The following is a 19,770-nucleotide window of genomic DNA, read 5'->3' as shown; positions in this document are numbered from 1 at the left end:
TGTAACACCGTGTATTACACGAAAGTAACTAAATCTAAAAAATGGCTCTGAGCACTATGGGACTTAACATCTGAGGTCATCAGTTCCCTAGAACTTAGAACTACTTAAACCTAACTAAACTAAGGACATCACCCACATCCATGCCCGAGGCAGGATTCGAACCTGCGACCGTAGCAGTCACGCGGTTTCGGACTGAAGCGCCCTAACCGCACGGCCACCGCGGCCGGCAACTAAATCTATGTGCGACATTTTCGAAAGGATGCAGTGTGCGTCTTTCAGTAGAGGGAAAGATTTCACTGGGTTCATCGTAACTAACGGAAGCGTGCAACAGATGCAGGAGGAATTTCATTCAATAAATTCCCCATCTCTCTTTCTTGTTCCACCGATTTGTCTGCATCGGACGCAAGTCGTCAGTCGTAGCAGATCTGTACTCAAGAGAAGTGAGTGTGTTCGTGAGCCAGTGTGCCCCTAATACTGCCTTTCACAGTTGTTCGTGTTTCTATTACCACATAATTGAAATCAATGTCTCAATTACCGTAAGTAAGTTACCGAAACCACCATTTATAACATTTTTAGATTTAGAGTTGGAAAAATAGTTGGACAGTGATAACTGGAACACACTCTTTGGAATCGTGAACTACTTCTTCTCTTTTCCTCATCTTCTTATTCTTTTCTCTAGTCTTCATCAACTAGGTGGTCGAGATGTTAAATTTCGATTTGGCTATGTTAGTAGTATAGAGTAGCCGAATGCTCTGCCTGTCTCCAACCCTGCAAAATGGTGTAAAGGTTATGTAAACGCAATAATTTTAAGTGTCTGTTACGTAGCACAAGGCAGGCTGTTTAAACATTGTCCTTCCCATTGCAGCTCGCCTATTTTTCAACGAGACTGCCCATGCTTGTAAGGCTCCTGAATGTATTTTAACTTTTTTCGCTTTAGGTAGTCAAGGCGAGATTCTGTTATGTTTTACTCGCACGAGTCAACTGACTCTGACGGATTCACTGTTCCTACACATTTTGGCACATTACGTTATAACTTCCTAAGTGTCTTAGTCCTAAAGGATCATTGAGGAGAGAAAACGGTAAAATGCTGGACCCAAATTAATTTACATATTTTACCAAAAATATGTTTACTACACGAAGACTGGGTTTTAGTATTGAACTTCAGAAGTTAGTCTTCATTCATAATATAATGTCACATATTCCTACTTCATGTTATAGTGACACAATGGTACAAAACAACAGTTTAACAGTTTTAATGCAACTCACATGAAATCAAGCCCCGACCACAAGTTTTACAAGCGCCTATAGTTCAGGAAAAGAAGATTTCGAACCTGACATCAGTTTCGTAGAACTAAGATAACAACTATTCAAGTTAAAGTATGAGTCAGAGAACTGAACTGCACTTTCTCGAATTTTGATTTAATTCAATTCCAGAAGAATGGACTTGCAGTTACCACGTAAATTATTAAAATTTGGGAACTGCCGTTAGAGCAAAGCTCACTGCAATGAACAGTTTTTGAAAAAAGCAAAACAGTTACATATCTTCAACTAGTGAACACTTTAAAGATTAAAGGTAAAAATACCAAATTACGTAAATCTCAGGCACACAGCCATTTCAGATAGTGCCTGCCCACAGAAACTGATGCATCTCATTAGATACAGTGGTAGTTCCAAGCAAACAGTAGTCACAACTTAGAATTAAATAGCAATGTTCTGCAACTACCACCAAGTAATAATTACTTCTGACTTACAGCATGTCAGATTAAGATATTGGATAGCTGACTACATAACGGATTAAAACCCTGATTACTTAACTCAAGAGCTTAGCTCCAAATATTAACACATAGGTAGAAGTCCCATTGTCAAATAGCTGCTTCCTGGGATGTTAACAAAACATCAATAATGTAGGTGGCCAATGTGTTAAGAAAGAAGAACGTCTGGGTAGAAATATCTTAAGTATAGATTTTTTACGGCAAGCAACTTCTCATTTCGCTTACGCCACAGGTCCCGCAGCGATCGCAGAGTCGGCGTGGTTACAACAGATTTGGCAGTGTTAGTGTTAGGGATGGCCGGATGCCCTTCCTGCCGCCACCCTGTACACCCAGGACGGAATCAGTGTACCCCAACCGTCTGCGTCTAGTGCAAATCGTGAAATAGTGGGGACGTGTTTCAAATGTCTGCGACGCGTGTAACTGAGGCGGGACGTGGGGACCAACCCGGTAGTCACCTATCAGGATGTGGAAAACCGCCTAAAAACCACATCCAGGGTGGCCGGCACACCGGCCCTCGTCGTTAATCCGCCGGGCGGATTCGTTCCGGGGCCGGAGCGCCTACCCGAGTCCAGGAAGCAGTGCGTTAGCTCTCTCGGCTATTCTGGCGGTTTGTTTTTTACCGCAAGCAGCCAACATAACTAAAACATAAGGGATGGTACCTATACACTTGTTACGTGCAACAGCTGTTGATTTAAATGTTAACAAAACATGACCAACTTGAGGTCACTGTGCCAAACGTTGACATGAGAATAAACATAACTCGGCTTTTATATGCAACCAGGGAATGGTAACAATATAAATAGTACAACAACTCTCACCTCTTTCTGGAGGACTCGGCAGAAGAAAGCCACTAACACACAGCTTAGCTATCTAGGCCATCTAGAATCAACACGGTGGCGACAGGATACCAAAGATAAAATAACTGACAAGAGCTTTTCTTTATATGTCACCTTACGTAGGACTAAACTGTGTCAGTATGTGAAATAGTCTGCAACAATATCACCAGCTCATTGAGGCTGCACAAGAGTGCACTCTATAGAATTCCAAAATCTGCACTCAGTCTCCAGATCACCTCTTCAGGATGCTAATAGAGCCCTTTGACGCAGCTTTGGCAAGGCGCACCATGCTACTGCACACGTGACACCCACACTAGCAACACTACAGTCGAATACCCCGGCACCTGTTGTCACATTCCTTGTCACTAGCAGCACATCGCAGGGAGTCAGCACACAACCCAAGGAGCTACTATCGAAGAGGAGCCCACGGCATCGCGCATGAGGGCAAATAGCCTCGCGCTCGCTACACGAGAAACACCTTGACGGTAAAATTTCGAGAGAACAATCGAATTATCCACGAAGTTAGAAGACGAAACAAAACAATCGCAGACTGCTACGGTCGCAGGTTCGAATCCTGCCTCGGTCATGGATGTGTGTGATGTCCTTAGGTTAGTTAGGTTTAAGTAGTTCTAAGTTCTAGGGGACTGATGACCACAGATGTTAAGTCCCATAGTGCTCAGAGCCAAAACAATCGCAGTAGAACTGATTGAAACAAGTCAGTGAGACTTTGTGGTTTCTGTTAAACGTGGTACTGTTTCCATGTTAGCAAATTCTTCAAGTTTCAAAAACAAATATAATTGCTTTCACATTCACCAACGCCTTTGCTTAAGGTTTCATAATACATTATTTTTCCCGTTATTGCTTCTTTCTTCCCAACTAATTTGTACATGGACTGTGCGGCTGGTGCCGGTGGAGGTTCGAGTCCTCCCTCGGGCATGGGTGTATGTGTTTGTCCTTCGGATAATTTCGGTTAAGTAGTGTGTAAGCTTAGGGACTGATGACCTTAGCAGTTAAGTCCCATAAGATTTCACACACATTTGAACATTTTTTGAACTTATTTGTAAACACTTTTAAGTTTGCGTTTTGCGTTTTTACTTAGTTGATGCAACGATACTTAAAGCCACTCGTAAAAGTGTATACTGCCTACAGATTTCCAGATTACTAGACATTGCTGTGGTGTATTGAATATTCTATCTAATAGAGATGTTTCTCACCACCCTTTATGTCTCTCCTTAGCTTTCCGCACGGTTGGGTTGGTATTTCATCTATTACTTCATGGTTTTACGTATTTTGGTTTAGTGAATGGATTTTTGATGAGCTATTAGTTTGTTACTGCCCCAAAATGCTGCTCACCCCTTTTTCCCTCTCCTATTATCATTTCATCGCCTTCCCTAACGGCTACAAAATGAGCCACTTGACGCATCGATCAGTTGAGCACTGATGGTGAGAACGTACGCATCTGACTTTTTATGAGGGAAGTTTGTCTGGTATGTTTACATTATTTTGAATATACCGGGTGGTTATGATTTGAGTGCATCTACTCACTGAGGTCCACTGTCGGCTGTAATTGCTGTATGGCAGTAGAAATTGTTACATATGCGTTAAATATGCGGAATCGATTTACGCAAAAAATTGGTTCCGATTTCGGCCACTAGGTGGAAATCTGAGGCCGAACAGCATCTAGTTGTTTTACTGTCCAGATATGACCGCATACTACTTAAGTTTTTATCAGATGGTGCTTCCTATGGAGTGAAAGCATAAGCCGGTAACTAATAATGTTCTAGACGGAGCGTCCGAATGAATTAAGGAGTTCATTATTCGATGAGGCCTCTTGTATTTATTCTCCCTAACAAATGTAGTTAAATCACATAGTCTTAACACATAGAGGAAGAAAATACGTTACTGTACGGAAAAAGGGTACGGGAACACTTTACTTACATGCTAGAACTTACGATTAAAACCACTAACAGTACTTTAATCGTGGGAAACTAACAAGAACTGAACTTACCGGCATACCAAACTAAATTCTTTTTTACATGAAATGTTGATTAGCCCTCAAGCTTTGATATGTGCATCAACCACTCATCAGACTGAGGCTTCTATATGCTGGTACAGCTCTGGAGTAGGGAGTATAGTTTCCATAGAAATAGCATAAACACTCTTTTCATCCTGTACCAGATTTCAACACGAAAGAGCCATCAGCTGCTCCAGAAAATAAAAATCTTGTTCGCTTAGGTATGGAGAAGGTGGAGGCCGGAGAATTAGTCCACGTCTTCCTGTTCATGTGTGAGGGGAGCTGTTACGTAGTAGACTACAGGCACTGAAACTGAGCACCATAGCGCATGTGGCGTCACGTATAAGATGCAGAAAAATTTCGGGCCTTTATCGTGGAAGGCTGCGAATGCAAAAGTCACTCTGCCAATCTGGAAGGATGTGACAGAATGCTCTCAGTATCGACCATTTCGACTGCTTTGTCACACCATGAAGGTCTCTGAGCGTGTTAGAGACTCCAGGCTCTGCGGAATTGTTTCTATCACTCGAGACCAGTGCGGGTTTATCAGAAGTGGAACCACAGATGTCATTCACACCGCTCGGTTACTTATTGAGGAACACCTTGAGAAGAACAAGGATATTAATACGTCATTCCTAGATCTGAAAAGGTCTTCAACCGTGTCTCACATCAGTTTATCCGGCATGCATTACGAACTCACAATATCTCTGGAGTCTACATCCGATGGGCCCAACTGCTGTATTGAAATGTCTCCAGCAATGTCTGATGTGCAGTGGGAACATCACTCCCTTTTACTATCAATGTCGGAGTACATCAGGGTTCATCACTGTCACCTCTACCTTTTACCGTCTGTATAAACACTGTGACATACGATGTACAGTCACCACACCCCTGGTCACTCCTATGTGCTGACCATATTTTGCTGGTAAGCGAACTTCGAGAAGATCTCCAGGAACAAACGCAGCAAAGGAATCAACGACTTGGCGAATTTGAGCACCGACTGAATATCAAGAAGACAGACTACATGGTGTGTGGTATTCAAACTGGTGAGACCATCAAAGTTGGTGGGGAAGACCTGAAGAAAGCGGAGTAATTCAAATATCTTGGCTAACTCATATGCAGTGATGGTGAAAGTCTACCGGATGTCCCTGTACATGTTAGCACACCCTGGATGAAATGGTGCCAGGTGATCGGCGTCCTTTGTGATCGCAATATGCCTTTACGACTTCACAGACCAAACGGAGACAAATGTGGATCACCCTGCTAGTGCGGGAGAAACATGAGCCATGCGTGGCTCCCGTTCATCCCGTTTATTGTTTGTCATCTTCTCTTACAGTACTGCCGCCTCGTTTCCTTATTCCATTTACTGGCGCCACTAACTTCCTGCCTTACCTGCCTGTGAGTGGCAGAAGCAGCGTTTATCGATAAGTGCACTGTCGTACCATCTCTGGTGCGACCGATGGTATTTCCCGGTCGTCGTGTGTTTGGAGTTGAGTTCGGAGTTCAGTCCGGACGCAACGGCAATGAAGTCGGGGACGGAGTGCCAGTGAGGTGCGGACAGCCAATGCCCGCCGGCCGCTGGTGACACACATAAACTGTCCAACGGAAGGAGATTGGAGCGGGACGGCCATTGGTCGGTCGTTCAGTTGGTCTTCTCATAGGGCGACGTGTATTTGGTCTTTTGACCGTTTCTGTGCCGGATGTGGGTCGGTTCCTTCCTTGTACAGAGATGTCGTGGCCATTGCGCAAGAGTTACCTTTGTATGGACGGGTCCGAGCTAGGGTACCCGGCTCGCCGTGTCTCCGAGCTCCGAACGGGCATGGAGTTCAGTAGGGTTGGAGCCGCAGTCAGCCTGGGACATCCAAGACTCACCTGACCGTCACCGACACGTAACTTTAGTGGGAACGACCTGGATTGGTCGTTCGGTCGTTCGTCTCATCGGACAACGTGTATTTGGTCACCGACCGCTTGTGGAAACTCTCTGTGTGTCGAATTGATTCGTCCTTGTTGTTCCACAGTGATTGCTTTTAGATTGTTCGAGTTCTCGTGCAAGTGTGTTTACGTCGAACTGTGTGTAGCTTCTGTGATTTCCACTGAGCAAATGAATGCTGTCTGCGTAATGGAATAGGCAGTTGCTCGGTTGCGACAGAGGGAACTGATTAGGTTGTCGGTTGGTTCTTCAGCCGTCCCTAGGTCGTGTTGCATCCCGATTGCTTAGTGCTACGCTTAGTTGCCAGTCTCACCTAAATTGTGGTTAGTTTCCTTCTCAGGCCGACCCTTGGAACACTTCTGAGCACCACTTTGCTGTTTGTGATTGTCATTTTATTTGGTAGCAGGTGCTGTGCCAGGCCATCAGCCGCGTATTAACATTGTCTGTTTTATATTCAGTATATGGCCTCCAGCCGAACTTCGTGACAACTATTTCAAGATTAGGCCTTCATCTGTGTTTTATTTAAAGTTCTTGTTGTTGCTCTGTTTTTACGCCTTCAGCAGCGTTTGTTTCAGAATCTGTGACTTTAATATGTAAATCCTTGTCTGTTACGCTTCTCTTTAATTATCCTGAATTCTTGGAACGGTCTTCAGCCCTGTTCTGTAAATGTTTATCTTAAGGTGATCTTTAATTATTCGTGAGTAATTGTTTGGGCCTTCAACCGACAAGATACCTCAGGTTTTCTTAAGATGTTTTTTCTGTTGTACTGTGTAAAAGCTTATCTTTAAAGCCTCACTTTTATTATGCAAATTTTTTTTTTTTTTGTTGAGCTTTCAGACGAAGAATTAATTTGAATTTTTCTTAATATAGCCTTAACCGAAATTTGTAAATGCTTGGATTTTAAAGAATTTCCTTAGCTGATCTGAAGCCTTTAGCCGACAGGATATTGCAATTTTACTTAAGTAAGGCCTTCAGTCGTTACTCTAAATCCTGGTGTTTGAAAAGCAATCATTTAAAACTTATTCTGGAGAAGTTACTTGGGCCCTCAGCCGTGAATTGATCTTTGTTGTGTTAAAGAGAAAACTGTGCATTGGTTTGAGGAATAAAGTTGTGTGTGTTCTTGAACAACTAACAGTAATTGACCTCGGCCCCTTTCCACCGAGCGCAGTGGCTAGTACACTGGACTCGCATTCGGGAGGACGACGGAACAATCCCGCGTCCGGCCATCCTGATTTAGGTTTTCCGTGACTTCCCTAAATCGCTCCAGGTAAATGCCGGGATGGTTCCTCTGAAGGGCACCGCCGACTTCCCCGTCCTTCCCTAATCCAATGAGACCGATGACCTGGCTGTCTGGTCTCCTTCCCCAAACAACCCAACCCAACCCTTTCCCCAAGCTGATCTGCTCTGTCCTGCGAAATCAGATTTCGAAACACTAAGAAGAATAAAAATTGTAGGGGACTGCGCAACTATCGTACGAAGTACTAAAGGGAAACACCAGCGCGTTTCGGGATTCATTACCACGCCGGGATCACACATCTATCAGTGGTAACAACTGGCATTTTGAACACTTAATGTAAGAATGAGTTTCCTGCCGTATGCTGGCACTATCTGTTCCTTTCTCTTTCGCGTGATAGCGAACCATGAAGAGCTGTAGAAAACGAGTTCAAGCGAGGAAAATAAAGAGATTCTGTCCCTAATTCTTATTTGGATTCTGTCAGCTTTCTGATGATTCCTGTCATACATCTTTAATGATAATGTCCGTATTACACTTCCCTGAAACTCATCGGAAATTAATTCTGTGTCTATGAAAGTCTCTCGCTTTCAGTCCGTTGACAAATCTTGCTAGTCATCTCGCGATGGGAACATTCTCTCCTTCGCGTCATTCTGTAACACAATTTATTTCTCCCTACCATCCTCCATAAAATAAAAATAGTGACTGGTCGCATCAAACCAATCTAAATCTTCCCTCCTCCACAACACCATTCTAGATTCTGAATTTCCTGTATGAAAGGACTGACGTAGGACATGTTGGGATTCAGTGCCACATCGAAATACCGGTCATTAGACTCGGAACGTAAGTTCAGATTGTGAGAGAGTAAGGGAGGAACTCTGCAGCTCCTTCTCAAAAGAACCAACCAGTATTTTCCTGAAGCGTTTTAGTTAAACCGCAAGAAACCAAAATCTGATTTTTAGGAGAAGGATTTCAACCGACGTCCTCCCGATTAGAAATATAATTCCTTACCACTGAACCGCCACATCCTGTGTCGAAGTTTGAGTAATTTGCTTTTTTTGTCCTCAAAGCTTAGGGACGTCCCATAGAACGGACCATTTCTACAGGCCGGTCACGCCACCGTGACTTCAGGAAAGATGGCATCATCATAGACAGCAGTTACTGCAAGGAATTAAAGCAGCAACCTGGGAGTAGTAGTTAATTGCCGTGAGATTCGCAGTTTTTCCTTGTCTGTGAAATTTCACGTCCTTAATTAAAAGCAGCAGTTTCCAGAGACCTGCGCTAATTACTTCCGGCAGCTGCTGACGTTTTTAGACGTGGCATACGAATGTATGCGTCAATGGAGTCAGCGTTCAACGCTAGACAGGACGAAAGACTGTTTCAGTGCAGCGTGCGTTCTCTTGAAAAGAGTAATTTTTCATTTTTTATCGGTTTCGTGCGACAGAAGTGTGTTGAAAGGAGTTCTGGCTACACTGAACTGTTGTTTTCACCTGAAATTAGAATGAATGTTCTTTTGTATTACTTATAAAGAAGACCGGTTAGCTTTTCATAAAATCATCAACATCATTAGAGGAGGATACTTGCTCAAATGAGCAAAAATGGAGAGAGGAAGCTGTAGTGACCCAATAAGAGGAAGGTTACAGCGTAAAGTTCCGTTGACATCGAAGTCATTAGGGATGGGAGTATTCCTCACGGTAAAACTTACTGATTTGAACCCCTAATCTCCAGAGAAAGAGTCCAGAGTTTTGGGAATCGCATCTCTTCAATTTGTGCAGCAGTAGAGGAGGTCTTGATGCAAGATACCTCAGTGTCAGAACCTCTGAACTGCCCGACAATCTGTTATTAACTTTCCACCTTGAACCTTCCTCGGCATACTGAAACCTCGATATTGTTTTGAGGATCTCGTCATTTGATTCTAAGTACATATGTTAAAAAGCTGTGATTTCCTATTACTGGGTGGCCTGGTCAGATGAAAGAACGGTGGCTCTTTAGGGAATTCGATTTGCCATAAGCCTAGGGTGACCAGATGCAATTGTTTAAAAAGGAGGACAAACAGCTTCAAAAAGGAGGACAAAGGAAGACAAATGAGGACACATCAAACGGATCAACTGCAGCTGAGGATACCACCCGGCATCTTTAGGCAAGTAACGTGACTACCGGGAATTACCGGTAAAACTAGAAGTTAATTGTTACTGATGGTCAGGTGGTCGTTAACTGAGCAATATAAAAAAAAATTAAAAACATTGATTGTGGTAGTGTGGCGACAATTGTTTTGTTATGTCAACAACACGGAATTGTTTACAACGCGAAAAACGTAAGACCATTCACCTCCCTTCACACCTCCCTTCATTCGACGCACCACTATCAACATCTACAATTCAAGCAGCAGCTGACGACATGTAAACTGCACTTTAACCTTCCGAATACAAATAAATTGAATGACTGTGAAACAATTAAACAAAACCATGACAGTTAATCTATCGAGTTATTTCTTACCTTCATTGGCCACTGAGTCGTACGTTCCAGCTCCACATATCTTACATTCCGCTTCAGATTCGTTTCTCCCTTTCTTGAAAGCCGGATATTTGCAGGAAAGGACATCAGAAAATGTACACTTTCGTTTAGGCATAGCCAAATATTTTACGTAACTCACTCGGTTAAAAATTACACTCACAAATCACACGTGCACTATGCCAATACAAATTGAAGATACGAAACGAAAATTTTAAATAATCGATATTTGCATTCGCTTATAGGTCGATCAACTATAACATCGACGATCCTGGTGCCTGGTGAGTGTTTATCACGAAGGCTGTGCCAATAGTTAAAGTATTTAAGAAAAGGGCAATAGAACGGGACGAATTGTAAGTTCAACAGTATTACGCTCAGCTTTGCGAAAAAGCCCGACACTGTAAAAATCTTCCCGGATCCCGGACAAAGAGACATGTCCGGATTAACCCTGACGCCTGGTCACCCTACATAAGCCCATTCACAATAACACATGTTTACAGATTGTTCGTATAGTTTGCCGACGGAGATCGCCACATTAAATCAGTAGTCAAGGGAGATGGATATTTGTCCCGGAAAATTAATAAGACAATATCATAGACAAAATGTAGCCATTGGATACATAATACAGTACGCCGCAAAATACAAGTTTTGCGTTTCGTTCATTCCAAACCTTTCGTGTAATATGCCAGAGTACTGCAGAAATGTTAAATTCGAGCGATTTCTCGCCCAACACAGAGAACTGCAGACATTACGGCGTCGAGAAGGGACTTTCTATTACGCGTAGAGCTCTTAAAACACCTTTCCAGGGTGACATGTTATACACTGTGGAAAATCATTTCTGTGAACAGAGACGCAGCACTCGTTTTTAGAAACGACCAAGTGTCTTGTCGAGCATTATTTCTTCACTCGACATTCCATGAAGTATGAGAAAACAATAATTTTGGCCGGAGCATTATCGTTTATGGACTCCATTGCTAATGAGCACGTCAAAGTCCATTATTAAAGTGGTCGTCAAGATACGCACTGCGTGTTAGGAACTATGAACGTGAAGCACGCAAAAGAGTCTCCTGCCAAGTAAATGTCAGTTACTGATGGGTAAGAGTGTCACCTACAAGCTCGGTATGATGGGGGACAAAACACCATCCAAGGAGCTACACATTTATTTGGAGTACAGGCAAGCGTGGAGGGATCACATCGGAAGACGACCTATGTCGCAGCTCTTGGTACCGCTGCGAGACGGTGTGACAACCAGGCACATTTCTGTGACTGCCACTCCCTACTAGTTTTCATTGTCGCATGAGAGACCCCTTAGACAGATGCAAGAAAACCACATGTGTGTGCAGAGGGCCTGAAACGCAAGGCTTTCATTCTGAAGGCTAACAATCGGAAAATAAGTGTAACTCGTCAGAAGGATGAACACTTCAGACCACTTGTGAGACTTACTCGCTTGCTTTCTGATCTCTGATAAGCCTCAGGTTCGTTTAAGGCTGCTATGTGATTGAGAAGCTGAAAGAGATGTAATATTGCCTCATACTCAGCTTATTACCCTGGATTTTCTACTCGCGGTTAGAAGATTGTAATGGCGTTGTATCACCTACTATTTAAATCTAACCTAAAAATATGGTATAGAATAGGCCAGTTGTTATTCTGTTCAAAAGTTTGTTTGTTTGACAGGACTCAATAGATCTTTCCCAATTAATTGTGGTTAAAATATCTACAATTATCCTAAAACGCATAGAACAAAAAGTCGAAGCTACACTCTCCGAAGACCAGTTTGGATTCCGGAAAGATAGAGGAACCAGAGAAGCAATATTTGCTCTAAAACTAATAATAGAGAAACGACTAGATAAGAACCTGAAAACATACATAGCTTTCGTAGATGTAGAGAAAGCCTTTGATAATGTTAAATGGGATAAGATGTTTGAGGTACTCAAAAAAGTAGTAACAGACCATAAAGATAGAAAAATGATATGGAACCTGTACAAAAACGAGACAGCGGTTATCCGTGGACGGACAAAACAAGAAGGGGTGCAGATACGGAAAGGTGTCCGATAAGGTTGCGCGCTATCCCCTGTTATCTTTAACGTATACATTGATGAGGAGCTGAAAAAAATAGGGGATAGTTCACAGGCAGGTGTAGTAATTCATGGCCAACGAATAGATATGATAAGATATGCCGATGATATAGCTGTCCTGGCTGAAAGTGAAGAAGATCTTGTAGTCCTACTGAATAGAATGGATAAAGTTTTGAGTGAAGAATATAATATGAGAATTAATAAAGCAAAAACAAAAGTAATGGCATGCGACAAAGAAGATCAAGTGAAAGTCCAAGTTCATGTAGGCAATGAACTGCTTGAACAAGTTGATAAATTTACTTATCTGGGCAGTAATATTACCAGGGATGGAAGGAGCAAGGCAGAAGTGAGAAGTAGAATAGCTCAAGCAAAGGCTGCTTTTAACAAGAAGAAAAACATATTGTAAGAGGTATGCGATGTATGCGCTGCCTGCAACAGGCAAGACTTAGGAGAGTCTCTGACCAGAGAGCAATATGTAGTTAGTTGTTGCTTGTCAGTAGTCTTCTGTAGTCTGCAGTAGTCTTGAGTTGTCTGCGTGAGTCGGCGGTAGTCGGCGCGTGTCGGCTGTCTGCTCAGCTCGGGACTCTGGTCAGGCCTCTGGAGGATGAGTATTGTTATAGAAGGTAAAGAAGCAGCCTTGCGCATATCTAGTAATGTATATTAATTGACATTTAATTTCTTTAAAAAAATACCCCAATAATAATTTTTATAATATAAAGTAATTTTTTTAAAAAAAAAGCATTCGTTTCAATTTAAAGATTTTTTCCAATGAATAATTATTCCTTTCACGAATCACAAAGCATAGGCCAGCATTGCACGGAGCTGTGCCGAAAATATTTTATGTAAGAGAAGATATAATTGCAGTTTTTATTGAGGTAAGAATTTTTGCTTTTTTTATTCAGAATTTAGGGCCGAGGCGCAGCGTTGCTGTCGTCATAAAATTTACCAGCTTACTAAATTTTCTTTATTATTTTGGTGTTTAAGAATTTTTCTGTTTCGAACTTAACATTAAATGAGAAAAGAATTTTGTGGGAACATTAAATGTGAATGCATTTGTGCACAGAGACTATAAATGGGAGCCAATTTTGTTCAGAGGTTACAATATTAAAAAATTCATTTAATTATTATTTTTGGTGGGAGTTTACGCTTGGTTCATATTTATAATTTAATTTTTTGTGGGGAGGTTACACTTGGCGACATCCGGCCAGGATCGTATTTCTTTGTGAATCTTCTGAGAAGTAGTCATATATCTGCTCTTATTTACTTAAATGTAGTTTGCATCTGGCGCAACGCATTTACTAATTTGTCACTCTTTCTTTCACAGATCATCGGCAATTTATTGCTCTTTGTTGTAATTGTGTTTGTTGCATTTTTGCTTTGTCCTTGTTTCATTTGTGCTTAATTTCGATTTGTGAAAAATGCCGCGAAAAAATGTCAACAGTACATCGGGATGTGTAATGAGCGAAATAGCCGACTCGAATAATTTGACCGATAATATTTGCGACACTCAGTGTAATGATGACAATCCCCCATTTACAGACAATCAGTGCGTACCGACCACTAATATTGATTTTGATCCTAGTGATGAGCAAACAAATTCTATTGTGTCCTCTGTTAATTTAACGACAATTGATGACGCGGCACGTTCTGTTACAATGAACGCTGCCCAGTTTAACACACCCGATTTGCAAAATTTGAATTGTGAACAGATAAATTTTTCTAACGAAAATGAACAGTGTACTCAAAGTACGACAGATTTATTTGATTCCGAGGTAGTGACTAACAGTGCACATCCGATTGGGAAACATTTTCGAGAATCACAGAATGACCAAATGTTTACAGAAAACGTGACAAATGCAGATATTCCAACACACAGCGTAGAAAATAGAGTCGCTAATTTTGGCCTGGATCAAATTATGGCAGTATTGCTACAGTTTAAGAAAGAATATGACAACAATCACAAATTACTTAATGAAAATTCCAAACAACAGAATGAAAGACAAGACAACAATCACAAACAACCTAATGAAAAGCTAGGCAACAATTACAAACAGTTGAATGAAAAACAAGACAACCTTAATGAAAATTTCAAACAACTTAGTGAACAGAACAAACAACTTAGTGAAAATTTCAAATAACTTAATGAACACAACAAACAACTTAGTGGACAGATTACAGCCGTTGCCGCACAATGTCATGATACTAAGGAACAATTACGTGAGGAAATTAAGGCTTGTGCTAGGAAAAGTAGTGAAGAAATTAGATCTGTTGCTCAAGAATTAAGGAATATGCAAACAGCTACAACCGAATCACTTAGAGACGAAATTAGTGCAGTCGGTAAACAATGCTTTGAAAACGCAACACAGTTACGCGACGAGTTTAAATTAATGTCAGCAGAACTTTTGCGCACACTAGACGCAAAAGTAGACGCGAAATTTGACCAACAGAACAGTCAAATTGACGAACGTTTTAATCACCACCTAGAAAACAGTGAAAAGCGTTACCGTAAATTCATACAGGAACAAAATAAAGTAAAACGACAAGTCATGGAAACAATTACTGCACAGAGACAGGAAGATAAACGTAAATTGTTTACGAAAGCAAAAACATACGTAGACAACAATATTGCTACAGTATCAGACGAAATTAATACTATCAAACAGTTGAACACCGAATTGCGTGATGAAATTTCCGATCTTAAATCAAAAACAGATACACACACAATAGACTTTCAGACAGTGACCGACAGACTTGAACAATTAGAACTAATACAGGATTCCGATGTCATCAAAGCTGACGTTAAAAAATTGAACGAAACCACACGTAAAATACAAAAACAAATTAATGCTTGTGACACTAAAAACGATGATCAGGCAAAAATACTGACTGAAAAATGTGATGAATTGGCCAGTCGTATTGACGTTATTGAAAGTAATAATGACAGCAAATCAGACGATACTTCACAGATTTCGTTTAATGAAACACCTGAATTCCAAAATTTACAGCAGACAATCAGTGAGATAGATTCGTCCAATAATACATTACGTAGAAAATTGTCAACTTTACAGCAAGAAGTGACAGAGATGAAAAATGTTTCAGTCAATAACACGTCACAGCATACAGCACATTCCGAACATTTGTCACACTCGCACAGCCAGTATAATTTAGGTAATTTACAGAGAGTACGTGAGTTAGATTCCGAATAGTCACAGACAAATAGACTCTCATACAATCCTGAACCTGTTCAGACATACAGAGACGATAATTTTGATTACAAGCATTTTCTATCCGTGAGAAAATTTAAAGTATTTAAAAATGACAGAACACAGATCCACCCGTTGGATTGGATACAACAATTTAGCTTTGCTTTTCCACCGACTTGGCCCATAACACACAAACTTGAATTTATTTGCAGTTTTTTAGAAGGCGAGCCGGCAACTCGTATGAGACCGATCGCGAGACAATGCTACTCAGTAGAAAAATTTCAGAATGCTTTTCTGTCAGCATATTGGTCGAAGACGACACAGCGCGGAGTCAAGGATCAATTAATTAGTTTACCGAATTATGAGAACTCAAATTTTCCCAGTGTTACGCAATTTTTTGAACACATGGTCCAACAAAAACAGTACTTAAGTGAACCATACAGTGAATCCGCACTTATTCAATTAATTCAATTATGTATTTCTAAATTACCACAATCGTTAAGAGTGTCACTTTTAACGGGTCAGCAGAAAGAAAATATAGTAACCAAGGTCAACAAACATACAGCAATTACGATCAGTCACGCAATTTCAATAGCAAAGGTAATAGACGCTTTAGGAACGACAACCACCAGAACTTTAATAACAGACAATATTTTAATTATCAGTATCGACAAAATTATCAGCAACAGGAACCACATTTTGGTAACAATAGAGGTTTGTCTCCGCAACAGCAACAAAACCAACCGGTTAGCATACCTAACCAACAATGTAATGCACAAGGTCAACCAAGCTTTAATGTTTCACCACGTACGCGTATAGCGTCGGCCCCTACGAATAGTAACGCACAGCAACAAGGAAACCAGTACGTACAGAAAACACACTATTTCAATTCCTATCGCAATGCACCATATAGAAATGACTATCATGACAGACGTAAAAGTAATGAGCACAATTTTCAGCGTACATTTAATAACAGTCGGTCTTACCAACAGAAAATCATCCGCAACAACATATTATCATGAATGAACCAGACAGTAGGTATCATCCCGAACGTGATACGTCAGGAAGAAATAACAGAACAGTACAAATAGTTGAAATGCCGCAGCATCCTCCTGAGAATAATAGCACGTCAGATAGAATTTGACTAGATACTGTACAGGTCGCATCTTCCAGCAACGCAAGCACTACTTTTGACACAGAGAATCTTGTTCACGAAAATGTTATTACTTTTGACGACATCCGAGACACTCTTTTGCAGGAAAGACCAGTTATTCCAAAAACCATTTCACACCCTGTCATCGAAGTAAAAATTGGATCTTCAAAATTTTCAGCAGTAATCGATTCTGGATCTCCTATGTCAGTCATAAATGAGGAAACTTTCAACGAATGTAACAAAGAGAATACCTATTCTACGTTACCATTAGGCAAAACGAAAGTAAAAGGAGCAGTATCTAGTAAAGGAGTAGATGTAAAATTAGAGATACATTTATCATTTTGTATTGCAGGTCATACATTTTACTCAAATTTTTGGATTGTTCCCTTATTGACGACAGACATTATTTTAGGTACGAATTTTCTGGTACAACACGACGCAATTATTGACTTTCAAAATTCCTATTTGATGTTAAAGGATGAAAATGTACAACTGGCTTTAGAATTTCAGCACTCTTTATCTGCAGAAGAACAAACAATTAATCGTACAGAGGTCATTTCCGCATCACGTAACATAAACTGTCATTCCACATTGCCAACAGACACGTACGTACACAACTATACTACTCCAGACGAAGCCGACTATGACGTTATACAGATGATTTCTGATAAAGTTAAACAGAGCAGTGCAAATACAGTCGACGAACGCACGCAACTACGTAAAATTCTTTTACAGCAAGCTCCAGTTTTTGACAACGTTCCTGGTACTATGTCCGGTTTTATGTATGAATTTTAAGTTAAACAGGACGACACATTTAAAGCCAAACATTATCCCATTCCGTATATTCACAAAGAACAAGATAAGAAAGAATTGCAAGCTATGCTTGACCAAGGAATTATTGAACCGGCAGTTAGTCCGTACATAAATCCACTCCATATTGTTAAGAAAAAGGATGGTTCACTTCGCCTCGTACTTGATTCGCGTCACATCAATGACATTATTATTAATGAAACAGATCGCCCTCAATCACTAGAAGAACTTCTACAGAAATTTCATGGTACTGCTATTTATTCCACATTAGATTTGAAATCTGGATTTTGGCAAATTGAACTCCATCCGGACTGCAGAATGTACACGGCTTTTCTCTGTTTTGGTGACTGTTACCAATTTTGTAAAATACCGTTCGGTTTAACTATTTCTTCAGCAGAATTTATTCGCGGTTTCAATACAATACTTCCCACGGAATTTAAAGACAGAATCACAACGTATGTAGACGACATTCTTATTGCAGAAGCTAACTGGTCTGAACACAACCTGATTCTTGAACAACTGTTACGAACTTTTCGTGCACAAGGACTCACAGTTAATCTCAGTAAATCGCACTTTGGCAAAACTTCTATAAAATTTCTTGGACATGTAATTTCAGCAGAAGGCATTGCACCTGATCCGGAAAAATTTCAAGCTTTACGTGACATTACTGTTCCTGCGACGAAGAAACAACTACGTAGCTTTTTGGGTTTAATTAACTTTTTTCGTAAATTTATTCATTACTCTGCTTTAGACACCCCTAGATTATGTCAATTGACAGGTATAAACACTATTTGGTCCTGGGATAAGCAAGCAAATTCTGAATTTATGAACCTGAAATATGCTTTGTTGAATGCACCACTTTTATCGCACCCAGATCTTACTAGAAATTTTTCCATTGCCACCGACAGTTCTAACACCGCTTTAGGCGTACACATTTTTCAGGAAATTGAAGAAGATGGCACTACAGTAATTAAAAACATCGCCTGTGCGAGTCGCATTCTGTCACCTGCTGAACGCAATTATTCTGTTACAGAACTTGAAACATTATGTGTTGTATGGGCATTTACGAGATTTCGGCATTTTCTTTATGGAAGACATACCACCGTTTACACAGATCATAGAGCGATACAGTTTTTACTTTCCGCTAAATTTACACACAACAGATTAAGTAGATGGAATATTTATTTACAGGAATTTAATTTTACAATTGTTCACATTCCCGGTACACAAAATATTGTAGCAGACGCACTATCCCGTTCTCTCAGCAACAATCAGCAAGACATCGCAACCAACTTCTGCAAAGCAAATTTCAGCGTCATGTACATTCAACAAGTTGCATTTGAAAATTTCATTTCGTCGTCATTACAAGACATAGCACAAGAGCAGAGTAAAGACAACGTATGGAAAGAAATTAAACACCTTTGGCAAGATAGGAATAATGTTACAATTAGAAACCATTACACTGTACGCAATACGATTCTGTTTCGCCGCTCTCACCCTGACAGCAACAATTGGTTATTATGCATTCCTGGCGAACTTGTTAACAAATTAATCTGGTATACTCATTTAAGTTACGCACATTACGGAGCCAGAAAATGTTTTCTTATACTGAGACAGAACTGTTATTTTACCAACATGAAGAAACGTATTCGACGAGTTTTAGCGTCATGTAAAATCTGCCAGAAAGCTAAGTCAGATACGACTTCACATATTCCTCCATTACATCCCATTGTACCTGTTAAATTGAGACACATGGCCGCTGTAGACATTTTTGGTCCGATTCCCAGAACTAATAGAGGTTTTTGCTACATCTTTGTCGCTGCTGAACTCACTTCAAAATTTGTTACCTTCACTCCGTTACGCAAAGCTACCGCTAAAACTGTTTCGAAAGCATTTGTAAAACATTTTCTACTTCTTGTAGGGCATGTATTAAAAGTAATTTCCGACAATGGACCACAGTTTCGATCTGCTATATGGACACGTATGTTACGAGCTAGAAACATTTCTCCGATCTATATATCCAGATACCATGCTTCTTCGAACCCTTGTGAACGACTGTGCAGAATATACTGCCATAAAAAACATATTGATTGGGACACACATATACTCTCATTCCAGGATGTAATTAATTCCATACCAAATGACTTCTACTATGCTATCTCCGTTTGATACACTGAAAAATGTTGAACTACCTAACAAATTTAAGGAATTAGTAACCTTTCCTACATCTCGTCGACT

Source organism: Schistocerca piceifrons, chromosome 6 (assembly GCF_021461385.2).
Source record: "Schistocerca piceifrons isolate TAMUIC-IGC-003096 chromosome 6, iqSchPice1.1, whole genome shotgun sequence".
Taxonomy (NCBI): Eukaryota; Metazoa; Arthropoda; class Insecta; order Orthoptera; family Acrididae; genus Schistocerca; species Schistocerca piceifrons.
This window is presented reverse-complemented; position numbering follows the sequence as displayed.